Source organism: Thrips palmi, unplaced genomic scaffold, assembly GCF_012932325.1.
Source record: "Thrips palmi isolate BJ-2018 unplaced genomic scaffold, TpBJ-2018v1 HiC_scaffold_8, whole genome shotgun sequence".
Lineage (NCBI taxonomy): Eukaryota > Metazoa > Arthropoda > Insecta > Thysanoptera > Thripidae > Thrips > Thrips palmi.
The window spans coordinates 71,269-84,688 of NW_023144635.1; the positions used below are offsets into that span (position 1 = coordinate 71,269).

Sequence of the window (13,420 nt, forward strand, 5' to 3'; positions counted from 1 at the left end):
AAAACTGACCTGGGAGAGTTGTGTGGTGAAAGAGAAAGACCGCGCCAGACTGGTCTTTGGAGTGATAATTTCGGATGTATTTTTTATTGCTTTGCTTCTTTTCATGGCCACGCTACGGGTTCGCTTGTCAAAAGAATAACAACATAAAAAGTTACCCACTATCGGCCATGCAGTGGGAGATCAACGCCCTAAACGAAGGAAAATAAAGTCGTGATCATCACATCGAGCCATAGAGTCAAGCCGGGGAAGGAGGGGGAGGGGGTCTACAGTTTGAGGGGGGGGGCTGAAATTCAGGGATGGACGGAAACTAGCTCAAGGCGAGGCCTTCACTGGTAAAACTAAAGCGTAACTCTACGCTTGAGTCAAGCATAAAGTTACGCTTGAAGACATTATGCTTGAAATGAAGCATAGACTGGAAATTCCCCCATGCATTTAGATAGGGCGGATGAACCTGTTCCGCTTGATTTCAAGCGTAAACTGATTACGCTTGAAAACGGAGGGTAATGCTACGCTTTAGTTTTACCAGTGTTGTTAGTTGGGTCTGTAATGGTGACTTGAAGTGGGCTTAGATGTTTTGACCCATTCATAAGGCGTGTTTGTTTTACTACGTGTGCCGATGCTTCTCGAACCCAGTACATCCGGTACAATGAGTCTAAGTTTAAGTGCGACTCACGCGTCTGCGTAGCTCAGAGCGCAGAGGGAGTGGCTGTACAGTAGAGGGCGGGGATTCGACTCCCGGTGTGGTGATGCGCTGACACTTTGTTTTGCTAGGTCTTCCCTGTGACGCGCCAAAAGGGCGGCCTACCTCCTCGGCGCACTTGGGGGGGGGGGGGGGGGCAAGGGCGGAACTAGAAGGAAATGCTGGCCATACGAAAAGCAAACTCTCGATTTTCCTGGTCACAAGCAAAAGAGTTGTTCCCGTCATCGTCGGCGTCGGCATGCTTGGGAGTTGATTAGGCGCGTGGAAAACGAGCCTTGAAATTGTTATCAAGTGACAACCACAATTTTCACGATGCACTGGCCGCTTTTCCTCTTCCGCGTTTGCTTTGACCCCGCAGTCCTGGTGCCCGCTCGTCACAGTGCGAGAGTGGCGAGAGCGGCCACTAGAAGACTAGAAGGAGGGCTCTACACCATGGCGCGGCACGGCACGGCACGGCGCGGCACGGTACCCTCCCACCAGTCCCACGCACACGTGCTGTGCTGGCCAGCGTGCTTGCTCTCCGAATTGCCGCCCCCCCCCCCTTCCACATGGTCTGCATCGCGTGTGTCGACTGGCCTGTCGTTGGCGCAGTTCCGCCTAGTGGCCACGGTCCAGTGGCTGGCCGTGGGTGGGGCCTGGGGCCTGCAGACTGATTCCGAGAGTCGTTTGAGTCGCTCTGTCTCCCTCGCACTCATGGGCCGTCCCGTACAGGTGCAAGAGAGACAGGAGGGCTGGGGACTGGGGGGACGGGCGGCGGGCCGGCCGCACACCGCCACGCTTCTACTTTTGCAGTGCGCTTTTCGGGGAAACGGTAAAGAAACTCCCCGCGGGAACGTCGGCCAGCGCAGCCAGCCAGCCGGGGCCGGGGATATCTCGCGGAGAACAATCGCCCGGCCCGCGGGCCAGCACACTGGTTCCGCTGATGTCTGACCTTTTTTTTGGTCATACATTTGAGTATGACCCTTTTTCGGTCATACATTTGAGTATGACCGTTTTTCGGTCATACTTTTTGTGTCACCGAAAATTGGTGAGATGTCTCACCCTTCGAATTTCAGTGCACCCTTTTGTTCACTGCAATTTGGCTGGAAAGACTTCACGCCAAAATATGGCGAGACATTAAAGTCTCGCCAAGATTTGATCAGACCTGAAAGTCTCGCCAAAATTTGGTCAGACAAAAAAGTCTCGCCACGAAACGGTCATACACAAAAGTCTGACCCCAAAATGGCGAGACTTTTGTGTCTGACCACGGCCTTTAGGCCGTAACCGTCCGGCACATTACGGCCTAAAGGCCGTGGTCAGACACAAAAGTCTCGCCATTTTGGGGTCAGACTTTTGAGTATGACCGTTTTGTGGCGAGACTTTTTTGTCTGACCAAATTTTGGCGAGACTTTCAGGTCTGACCAAATCTTGGCGAGACTTTTATGTCTTGCCTCTGGAATGGCGAGAAGTCTGACCTTTGGATTTGTAGTGTGCAGGGCGAGGGCGGACGACGGCAGCAGAGCGCCTGTCGTTGCAGTGCAGGCGAGCATGTGTCGGGCCCGAAATGGTACGATCAGTTGTGGTCTAACCCGTAGTGGTAATGGTAATGTCCGTAGGCAGCCTCGTACGCGCACGCCGGGTGGCCTATCGGCCCAAGATAAGGCGCTCCGCTCCACCGCTTTAACTTGCCGCTAGTCAGTCGCTGCACTCTGGTTCCGTGAGTCGTCATCGTCTCTCTGTTCTGTTCTCCCTCGTACTCATGGGGCGTCGCAGAGGTGCGAGAGAGACAGAGCGACGAAAACGACTCTCGGCCGTCTGTCTGCTGGAGTAGCTAGAACCCCGAGAGGGCAACCACTCGAGAAATCCTGTGTCCCCTATGGCACTCGCGAAATGTCCCCGCTCTCCTCCCCCCGGGGCCCCAAAAGGCAAAAGCAAGTAGATTATAGGCGTAAATCTGGACGAAATCTTGCTAAACTCGACGAAATGTCTTCCTTTAAGAAATCTTGTGTCCCTAAACACCAAACGTGGTTGCCCCCTCGTAGAACCGGGGCTTCCATGGCGGCGTGTTTATATCCAGTGGCGGGCGGCGCAGGGGGTGGGTGGGGGAAGGCGGAGGGAGGGAACCTCTGCAGGACACTGGGGGAAGGGGGGCTTCTGCTTACGCGCGCGCCGCTGGCCGCGTGATGCGTAGTGACGCGCAGCAGACTGATTCCGAGAGTCATTTTCGTCGCTCTGTCTCTCCCGCACCTACGCCCCACGAGTGCGAGAGAGACAGAGCGACGAAAACGACTCTCGGAATCAGTCGGCAGTGCCGTACGCCAGGACGCGGGCAGGGCCAGCCTACGGGCAGCCTGCGGGCCAGCCGGGCTAGCGGTTCGTCCTGCCTGCCCCCCCTCCCCCACTCGGCGAGTGTCCGGCCGGGCGGCCGTCTACGCGGAGGGCGAGTGACCCATCCCAAGCCGTTCAGCATTGGCCGCACGCCAGATATATGGTAACGAAGCGCTTCGCTCGACTGACTGACCGACCCGTTCGTCTCCCAGTGTGGGCACACTGGGCGCGGGACTGCGGGCCGCGGTGCGGTACGTCACGCGGCGCTTTCGTCGCTCTGTCTCTCTCGCACTCACGGGGCGCACAGTGGGCCAGAAGACCGGTGGAGGCGGCCAAAACTCCAGACGCGTTTTGAGGCCCAGAGTCGCTGAATGGGACTCGAATCGAACGTGTGACCCCACCAGTGGATTGCTCTCCGAACGAGGAATCCATTGGTGGGGGTCACACACGTTCGGTTCGAGCCGCCGTAGGGGTGCGAGAGAGACGGAGCGGCGAGAACGGCTCTGCTGGCGCCACGGCGCCACGGCGGGCAGAGCCGGCAGAGCACCCGGCCGCGGCATGGGCAGGCTGGGCAGGCGACGGCAAGGCAAGCGGGTCTACGACCTGCTTTCGCGCGTGTGGCGTGTCGTGGCGTGGCGTGGCGTGGCGTGGCGTGGCGTGGCGTGGCGTGGCGTGGCGTGGCGTGGCGTGGCGTGGCGTGGCGTGTCGTGGCGTGGCGTGGCGTGGCATGGCGTGGCGTGGCGTGGCGTGGCGTGGCGTGGCGTGGCGTGGCGTGGCGTGGCGTGGCGTGGCGTGGCGTGGCGTGGCGTGTCGTGGCGTGGCGTGGCGTGGCATGGCGTGGCGTGGCGTGGCGTGGCGTGGCGTGGCGTGGCGTGGCGTGGCGTGGCGTGGCGTGGCGTGGCGTGGCGTGGCGTGTCGCCACGAGGAGCCCCGCCTTTTCTCTTTTGGCAGTTTGACCTGGCACTGCCCTTTTCGACGTGGCGGGGCGGGGCGGGGCGTGGCGAGGCGGGGCGGGGCGAGGCGGGGCGGGGCGGGGCGGGGCGGGGCGGGGCGAGGCGGGGCGGGGCGGGGCGGGGCGGGGCGGGGCGGGGCGGGGCGGGGCGTGGGGACAGCACCCAGATAACGACGCCCTGACTTCGCACCGGCACCGGCAAGGCTGGGCAAGGCGAGCGAACGCACTCGCACTGGCTGCGCACCGGCTATGCGCCATGGCTGCGCGCTGCGCTGCTAGCGGCTAGATTCAGGGAGCGCCGAGCGCCGCGCGCCGAGGCCGAGAGCGCCGGCCGAGGAGGGCGGGGCGGGAGCCTTAGAATTTCAAAGCAGCCCCGCCTGGTGCAGCTGCTGACCCGCGCCCAGTTCATGTGTCCGCGCGCCGTGTGTGTGTGTGTGTGTGTGTGTGTGTGTGTGTGTGTGTTGTGTGTGTGTGTACGCGCGCGTGTGCGAGTGTGCGTGCCCATGTTATTTAGTGCCAGTGCATTTGCACCATCCTGTGCTGCTGCATAGGCCAGACCCCACCGGAGTAAAGCACCTCGGGGCACAGACGGACGCACAGCGCGCAGCGGGCGCAGCGCACAGCCAGAAGCCAGGTCGTTGCACGATCGGCGTGTTCACCCAGGCCCCGCCCCGCCCCGCCCCGCCCCGCCCCGCCCCGCCCCGCCCCGCCCCGCCCGCTGGCCCCTTTGCGTCTCAGCCTGCCTATCACCGCGGGGCGTTCAGGGCGTGGCGCGTCCAGCGCGGTGCCCTGCAGACCTGATTCGGAGCGGGAGGCGTCTCTCTCTGTCTCCGTCTCTCTGTCTCCCTCGGCCTGGTGGGCATGCAGCTGCAGCTTCCGGCGTAGGATCGGGAAGGCGCGAAACGTAGTCACGCGTTGCACAACGCACGCACGGCGAACGCACGGCGCACGCGATGACGGCGCGTTGACACACTGGCAGTGTGTGTCCCTCTCCTTCTCCTCGGGGCTGTCCGTGTCCGTCGCACCAGTCTGTCGCCTCGCTTCCCTTGGCCGCCAAGGCCTGCGGCCGTCCTGGCCAGCCTGCGCACTGATTCAGAGTCGATTTCGTCGCTCTGTCTCTCTCGCACTCATGGGGTTCACCGTTTGGGTGCGAGAGAGACAGAGCGACGAAAACGAACGACTGCTGGCCGCGAAGGGCGACCCTCACGGGCACTTTGCCGCTGCCGTCGGACGGACAGACGTGTACGTAAAAATAGGCCTCTCAGCTGGCCTGCCTTCCCTTGCCTTGCCTTCTCGTCACAGCCCTGTCCTCCTGCACTGCCAGGGGCGTGCCAGGCCGGCCAAGCCTGCCAGGGGCGCTGGCGGTTTCAAGGACCCTTTCAAGGACCCCCCGCCCCTTCCGTGCCACTGCCGCCGCACGCACAGTGGGCCAGAAGACCGGCGGAGGCGGCCAAAATTCTAGACGCGTTTTGAGCTCCAGCGTCGCTAAATGGGACTCGAACCAATCGTGTGATGGTTTGCTCTCCGAACAAGGAATCCATTGCAGCCTGAGCCCCCAGTGTAGGCGCAGCGCGGCCCGGAGCCGACCGCCCGGGCAGTAGGCAACACGTGGAGGTTCAGGACGCGCGTGACTTGCGTGGTGGCCTATCCCGCCGCTCGCAGGCGCTCCGGAGTCCGACCGCCCGGCTGCGCAGTGTGTCAGAGGGACGGTGGAGGCGGTCACAATCCCGGACGCGTTTTCAGCTCCAGAGTCGCGAAACAGGACTCGGACCGAACGTGTGACCCCACCGATGGGTGGCTCTCCGAACGAGTAATCCTCGTTGGGGTCACACGTTAGGTTTGAGGCCTGTCCTCCCTATCCTCCCCACCATTGACCAGGACCAGGCTGGCCGACCACCGGGGCCCGCACTTGAACTTCACCTTGGCGCGTGCCTCCTGTTTGTGCCGTGCCGTGCCGTGCCGTGCCGTGCCGAGGGCCGCGCGGGCGAGGGGGGAACAGCTTTCCACATTCGTTGTACAAAATTTGACCACATTCCACATTCAGGAGGCAAAAACGCCTGTAAGTAGGCAACATGTGTGGCAAAAAAGCAAGAAATCTTGCACATTCTTGCACATTCACACAATCATTGTACACAAAATTTTACAGTGGGTCACCCCTCGCGCGCGGGCCGTGTGTGTAATTTCGAACGGGCCTGGCCCTGTTCTCCCCTTCTCCGCCCCTGGCGCTGCGGGGCTGCGGTCGGACGGCTGTTTTGGCAGGCTGTGAAAATGACCTCACGCTGCGCGACTGCGCGACACACTGCAAGCGAGCCCGTTCCCAACGTGTCATCGCTCCGTCTCTCTCGCACCCCCTCGGCCCCGCACTGCGGAGCGCCACACGAGTGCGAGAGAGACGGGGCAGCCCCGTTCGGAATAGGCCTTCGGCCTTCGGCGACCCGTAATGCCTTTGTGATGTCGCCGCTGTGCGCTTTTGAAGGGGAAAGTGCCACATTCTGCGCTGACGTGAGAAATTGCCTGCGATGTTCTGCCAGAGCCAAAGTGGCGCGAAATTTCGTTTGCCTCGCAACACTCGTAGAAAACAGTAGGGACAGGTTGGGTGCACCCTTATGGAGCTCATATCTTGACTTTGAGCCATCCATCGACCACTTATTTCAACGAAACGTGAAAACCTGAGTGCACTAGAGGGCCACAGGAACCAATTAGGGAAGGACCGTACTTTTTCCGTACCCCATTTCCCGTGCATATTCCGAACCAATACCAAACTGTTTTTTTTTTTCAGTGAACGAGCCATTTCACTGGTAGCTGGTAGCCAAAGAATAAGACGTCATATTCGTTGGAGTGTAAATTTTGTCACGTATGATGTCACATTCGTTTGAACGTGGATCAACATTCAAACGAACGTGATATCATATTCAAACGAACGTGACAAAATTCACATTCGAACGAATATGACGTCACATTCGTTGGCTGCCAGTGTTTGTGGACGGTTCCGGTTTGCGGGGGGTCGCTGCGTCGTCGCTCTGATCGCGGATGAACCTTCGACCCGCACGAAAGGACTGAGGGAGGCGGGAGTCGAGGAGAGTGAGCCGCCGGCCGTGGGACTTGGAGCCCCGCCGAGCCTCGTGCCTCAGTCTCTGCCCTGCCCTGCCCGGCAGCGTCGTGCGTATGCAAGCTGATGAGAGGATAAGCTGTGCAAAGCAAAGACTCCCTTCTTTCTTTCTCTCTCTCTCTCTCTCTCTCTCTCTCTCTCTCTCTCTCTCTCTCTCTCTCTCTCTCTCTCTCTCTCTCTCTCTCTCTCTCTCTCTCTCTCTCTCTCTCTCTCTCTCCCTCTCCTTCTCCCTCTCTCTCGCGATCAGGTCGAGCGCAGCGCCCTGACGGCGTTCAAGCGAACAGCCAAGTGCTAACTGCATCCCACCCATCACCATCATATCACAACGGAAAAAAAGCCACCACCACCTCCAACAACAACAACAACAACAACAACAACAACAACATCAGCGACAACAAAAAGGCTAGAGATGAATGCAGCGCGGGTCGCGGAGTCAGCAACATGCCGGTCGCTGGAAAGCGGCAATCCTGGACCCGAGCATCTGTAAATGTCTGCCGAACACAACGGATTCCTACTCGATTCCTACACGCACGAAATCAGAGAAACCAGTCCTCCGCCATGCATCATTGGCGGCCACATCGCCCGATGGGCAAACATGTCCCTTCTTAAAACTAGAACCAAGAAAATTTCCTTGCAATAAGATAATTTACTTCATCCATTGATTTGTGATTCAAGAAATGACATTTTTGACTGCAGGCAGGCAACATCTACGCAATCGCCCCCCCCCCCCCGAAAACCGCCACACGGCAGCGAGCTGACTCTGCAAATCCATACAGTGGGCACGACGGCATTTAGTCACGAAACACCGAGCGCTGTGCACGTTCACAGTCCACTTCGTGACGTCCCGGTGTCAAAATAAAAATTAGGGAAGAACACACAAGATGCAAACATCGCGATTTTATTTTTGTTCTTTAGTTCGTTTATTTTTGGACCCGGTGGCGCGCGCGAACAACCAGCTGGCAGAGTCCGTCGTTGTAAAATGCTCAAGGGCGGCCGTCCGCGGTGCCGCTGCCCTCTGTGCCCCGCCCCGCCCCGCCCCGCCCCGCCACAGAACATCGCGGGCGAAATGCCACACCTTCAGAACAGAGAGTAAAGTCTATAACGGCCACCAGCCTGAAAGATGGGATGGGCCTTGCAGCACCAACACCGAATGAGCCTGCACTGCAAAACCGAACCTCAGTCACAGCCACGGCAGCAGGCTGATTCCGAGGGACGTTTTCGTCGCTCTGTCTCTCTCGCACCTATAAAGGACGTCCCAGGAATGTGTGTGTGTGTGAGAGAGAGAGAGAGAGAGAGAGAGAGAGAGAGAGAGAGAGAGAGAGAGAGAGAGAGAGAGAGAGAGAGAGAGAGAGAGACAGACAGACAGACAGACAGACAGACAGACAGACAGACAGACACACAGACAGACAGACAGAGACAGAGAAACTCAAGGCAGCTGGGACTCGAGACAGCCGCCGGTCAGCGAGGGGCAGTCTTCCCGCCAAAAGGGAGCGCAGTCATTGGCTGCGGCGAACCGACCGGTGGCATGTCATTGTCAACGCCGTCAGGCATCTGCAGACCATGAAGGTGGCCAACATTCTAAACGCGTTTTGGGCTGCAGAGTCGCTTAACAGGACTCAAACCGAACCTTCGACCCCACCAATGGATTCCTTGTTCAGAGAGCAGCCCATTGGTGGAGTCACAGTAACACGTTCGGTTCGAGTAAGCACCATTTAGAGACTCTGGAGCTCGAAATGCGTCTAGAGTTTTGGCCGCCTCCACCGGCTTCTGGCCCACTGTGCGTGGCGGAGCCCTCGGAGTCCTGCTGCGGGACGGGCTGCCCTTCCCGGTGGCAGATAGTGCTTGACACGCACACGCTCATTGTAAAGTGTAGTGGCGGCCGGGCCTTATCGGCAACGCGTCTCGCCACCACTGCAACCGCGGCGGCGAAAAAGGAAGGAAGGAAAGAGAGAAAAGAAAAGAAATGAAAAGAGACGAAAGAGAAAAATGAAATGACTCGGACGGTCTCGAGTCCACACAACGTCCACACTTAGGGGGCGTGGCACCGACGTGTCGACGTGGTGGATTGATTTGATAAACCCCCCCCCCACACACACACACACACTCATTCGGCCTCCCAGGGGCGCAATGATAATGAAGGATTGCACCGGATTGCACAGTGGGCCTGCATGGACGGCGGATGAATCCGACTACCACAACAAAAGAAAAAAGAATTTTTTTTTATTTTCAAAACAAAATTATTCTAGAAGAAAACAGAAATGAGCTGCTGAAATCATGATTCGTGAGCGCGGCGGGGGGGGGCAAAGTCCGGCACCCACTTTACAGATCATTTCATCACTTTGTTGTGTCTAGGGCGCAGCTTGCGGCGGACTGATTCCGAGAGTCGTTTTCGTCGCCGAGTCGCTCCCTCGCGCCGAATACGGGACGCCCCGCCCCATGAGTGCGAGAGAGCGACAGAGCGACGAAAACGACTCTCAGTCTGCAGCGCGTTTTGGCGAGGCGGCGGCGGCGGGTGGCTGGATCGGCGGGCGCAGATAACGCAACAACTAGAGACAAAGGGAAAAGAAAAGAGGGGGGGGGAGGAGCAAGTCGACCCGTCTTTCTTTTCTCTGGCAAGATTACCATCCGGCCGCCCTCGATAGAAAAATCCGACGCGATAAGGCAGACAATGTCGGTGCCAATTGCGCCCTATCCATCCATCCATGCATGCACGCAACGCACACGTCGAACATGTTATTCAAGATCGACTAGGTGGGACTGTATGTGGGAGGGGAGGCACTTTGTAAAAACCACGGCGTCCGTTTCCGAAAGTCGCAGCGACATGAGCAGCTGCAAGATGTGCGTGTGTGTGTGTAGGTGTGTGTGTGTTAGTGTTGATGTGTAGGTGTGTGTGTGTGTGTGTGTTGCTGTGTAGGTGTGTGTGTGAGAGTGTGAGTGTGTGGATGTGGGTGTGCGTATCGGCTCGGTGTGCAAGGGCGCCGGAAGTGGGGTGCGGGGGGGGCGACTTGATCCCCCCAAAATCTGGTGGGGGGGGCATCGCCCCCCCCACTTTCAGATACAAAAGTGCCATTTTGAGCTCGAAATAGAGAAAAAAATATAGCAAAGTCGCAAATTCTTTGATTTTTGGCTTCTTGCTCGCTTCGCTCGCAGGTTTTCTTAATTTTCCTCCATTATTTTGCCGTTTGGCTCGCTTCGCCCACCAATAAAGCGTGTGATTCTGCTCTAAAAATGGCAAAAGTTGTGTTTAAGTCTAGAATTGTATGAATTTTCGCTTTAAGCTCGCTTCGCTCGCTGGATTTGGAACACTTTTAGAGAAGTCTCAACCGTATTGGGTGTTGCCCCTTAACGGTAGGCAACCCAACAATTTTTCATAAAAATTTCGCCCCCCCACCAGAAAGTACTTCCGGCGGCCCTGTCGGTGTGAGTGTGTGTGCGCGTGTGTGAGTGAGTGGACGCGCATCGGCGCAGAGCGCGCAGTGTTGTTGACGCGCGACGATCTGCCAAACCTATCCACGTGTCGTTTGGCGGCTTGGCCGGGCTTGGCGCTTGGCGCTTGGCCGGCCGCTCCGCGCGCTCCGCTCTCCATGCGGCGGTGCCATGCGGCGGTGCGCCGCTGCGCCACGCGCCGTCGTGCCGCCTCCTCGAATTTAGTAAACAAGAAGGCAAAGGGAAAACACGTGGGGGGGGGGGCCACCACACGGGGAGAGGCGCGTCAAGCGGCGTCAAGCAAGCCAGTCAGTGACCAATCCACCGCCAAGCGCGCCAAGCAGACGGAACCCCTTCCAAGCCAGAGGAGAGCCTTCTCGGCCGCCACCGCGTTCTGCTGCACCCGGTGCACTGCGTTAGCGTTTCGCTCGCGTCGTTTCCTTCTGAGAGAGTGTGCCGGTTTGGACGATCGACACCGTGCGTCCGGGACCGTCGTGCCACTTTACGGTGTGCCGCCAAACAAACTTACAGTGTACCGAACAAACTCAGAGTGCGCGAAACAAACTGCAGTGAACTGAACAAAGTGAACGAAAGAAACAAACTTACAGTGTACTCAAAACAACGTGCGGACTGCTAAGAGGGACCACGCCAGGATTTGAAGGTTTAAACAAGAAAGGGCGCGCGTCGGAATCGAGCTCGTTTTTGGTGAGTCCCATAAACTTTAATCAAGTCCAACGCGTTCTTCCGGTTGGCTCATCTGCGTAAGGACGGGTTCAAATGGGGGCGGGGGGAGAGTGTGGCGAAAATTTCGCCCTTTACAAGGGCAAAGTGCCACTTTTTGCCTTTCCTTCAGGCCGGTTCGCCGCCTTGGGGGAAAGAGGGAAGGGAGAGCCCCCCCCCCCCGCCCCTCTCCTGGCCCTGCGAGGGAAACGGACTCCGCTGTACCGAAACTTAAACTCATGTGGGGGTCGTCGCCTAGTGGGCCAGAAGGCCAGCGCCGTCGGCCGTCGGCCAAAACTCTGGACGCGTTTTGAGCTTCAGAGTCCGCTAAGCAGGACTCTAACTGAGCGTATGTGACCCCCACCAAACGATTTCCCTTTCGGAGGAGCAATCCATTGGTGGGGTCACACGTTCGGTTCGAGTTCCATTTAGTGACTCTGGAGCTGAAAACGCGTCCGGGATTGTGACCGCCCCCAACGGCCTTCTGCCACACTGTGCAGCCGGGCGGTCTGCCTCCGGACCGCCTGCGAGCGGCGGGATAGGCCACCACGCAAGGCACGCGCGTCCTGAACCTCCACGTGTTGCCTACTGCCCGGGCGTTCGCCTCCGGGCCGCGCTGCGCCTACACTGGAGGCTCAGGCTGCAATGGATTCCTCGTTCTGAGAGCAATCCATTAGTGGGATCACACGTTCGGTCCGTGTCCCATTTAGCGAATCTGGAGCTCAAAACGCGTCCGGGATTTTGATTTTGACCGCCTCCGCCGGTCTTCTGGCCCATTGTGCGGCGCGCGTCACGCCAGGCGGTCGGTCCGGTCGGACGCAGTGCGCACTGGCCACGCTCGCTTCATGAGCATTGTTTGGCACGTCATTTCCACGCAGCCCGAGCGCTGTCGCTCCCTCTCTCTCGCACTCGTGGGGCGTCCCGTAAGGGTGCGACAGAGAGAGAAAGAGAGAGAGAGAGAGTGAGAGAGAGAGAGAGAGAGAGAGAGAGAGAGAGAGAGAGAGAGAGAGAGAGGAGCCTGCTGACGAGGCGCACGGCCCGGCGCCACAGCGCAACGTCGCGTCGCGTGCATCATCAGGCCGATTCCGAACAGAAGTCGCTCTCGTCGCTCTGCCTCTCTCGCACTCACGGAGCGTTCCCGGAGGGGTGGGAGAGAGACAGAGCGACGAAGCTGCGAGGAATGACGCGGTGCCCGTCGCGGAGGGCCATCCGCACTTTGACATGACTGCATGACTGGACGGCTGTTCGTCAGCTGTGGCTCCCATTCCGCGCGAACGAAGCCTGTGGCGGATCCAGAGCCAGCCTGAGGGGAGCTAGGGGGCCACAGTGGGCCAGAAGACCGGTGGAGGCGGCCAAAACTCTAGACGCGTTTTGAGCTCCAGAGTCGCTAAACAGGACTCGAATCGAACGTGACCCCACCAATGGATTCCTCGTTCGGAGAGCAATCCATTGGTGGGGTCACACGTTCGGTTCGAGTCCCATTTAGCGACTCTGGAGCTCAAAACGCGTCTAGAGTTTTGGCCGCCTCCACCGGTCTTCAGGCCCACTGTGGGGGCTCTACTACAGTAGCCGAACTGAAAAATTCAGTTTGATGTACTCGGTGCACTATTAAGTGCTCTATGTGCGTACTCTTTATACACACTTTAGTGCTCCATGTGTATACTCAATATGCTCACTGAAGTTTTCAGTGTACTCACAGGGGTCGACTCGTTGCCAGAGGGAACGGAGCGCACGAACGATTTCTGTTGTCCAGTCCACATCACCTGACCAAGCGTGGATCCAGAGGGAAAAGAGGGGGGGGGAGTAGTACAGTTGCCCTTTCCTTGACCCTCAATTATATGTCTGAAAGGTGGGTGAAAAGCACCCCTTGCCTCTGTGAGGTGCTACTACCCCCCCCCCCCCCCCCCCCCGGGGCCCCGGCCCCTAGACGTGCCTTGAGAGGCTAGACCACAATGGACGTGTATATGCCGGTGTGGGCGCCGACGGTGGATGCGCCACTGCGTCGGGCTGGACCCACTCCGACACTTCGCGACCCTATCCGCCCCCGCACCTACGTCGCAGACTGATTCCCAGAGTCGTTTTCGTCGCTCTGTCTCTCTCGCACTCATGGGCCGTCCCGGTATACGGGCGAGAGAGACGGAGCGACGAAAACGACTCTCGGAATGAGTCGTCAGAGTCACAGAGATTGCGTCGGTATGACGTTCAA

The 13,420-nt window shown here is 58.7% G+C and overlaps 1 protein-coding gene across 1 annotated transcript in view; it reads left to right on the forward strand.

Annotated features, from left to right (window-relative positions):
* Positions 1 to 10,792: 10,792 nt before the first annotated feature.
* Positions 10,793 to 13,420, forward strand: part of LOC117652947 (mucin-1) — a 64,801-nt gene continuing 62,173 nt past the window's right edge. Inside the window, exon 1 of the mRNA XM_034398168.1 lies at positions 10,793 to 11,199. The gene's annotated coding sequence lies outside the window, so the exon portion shown is untranslated. The remainder of the gene's footprint in view (positions 11,200 to 13,420) is intronic.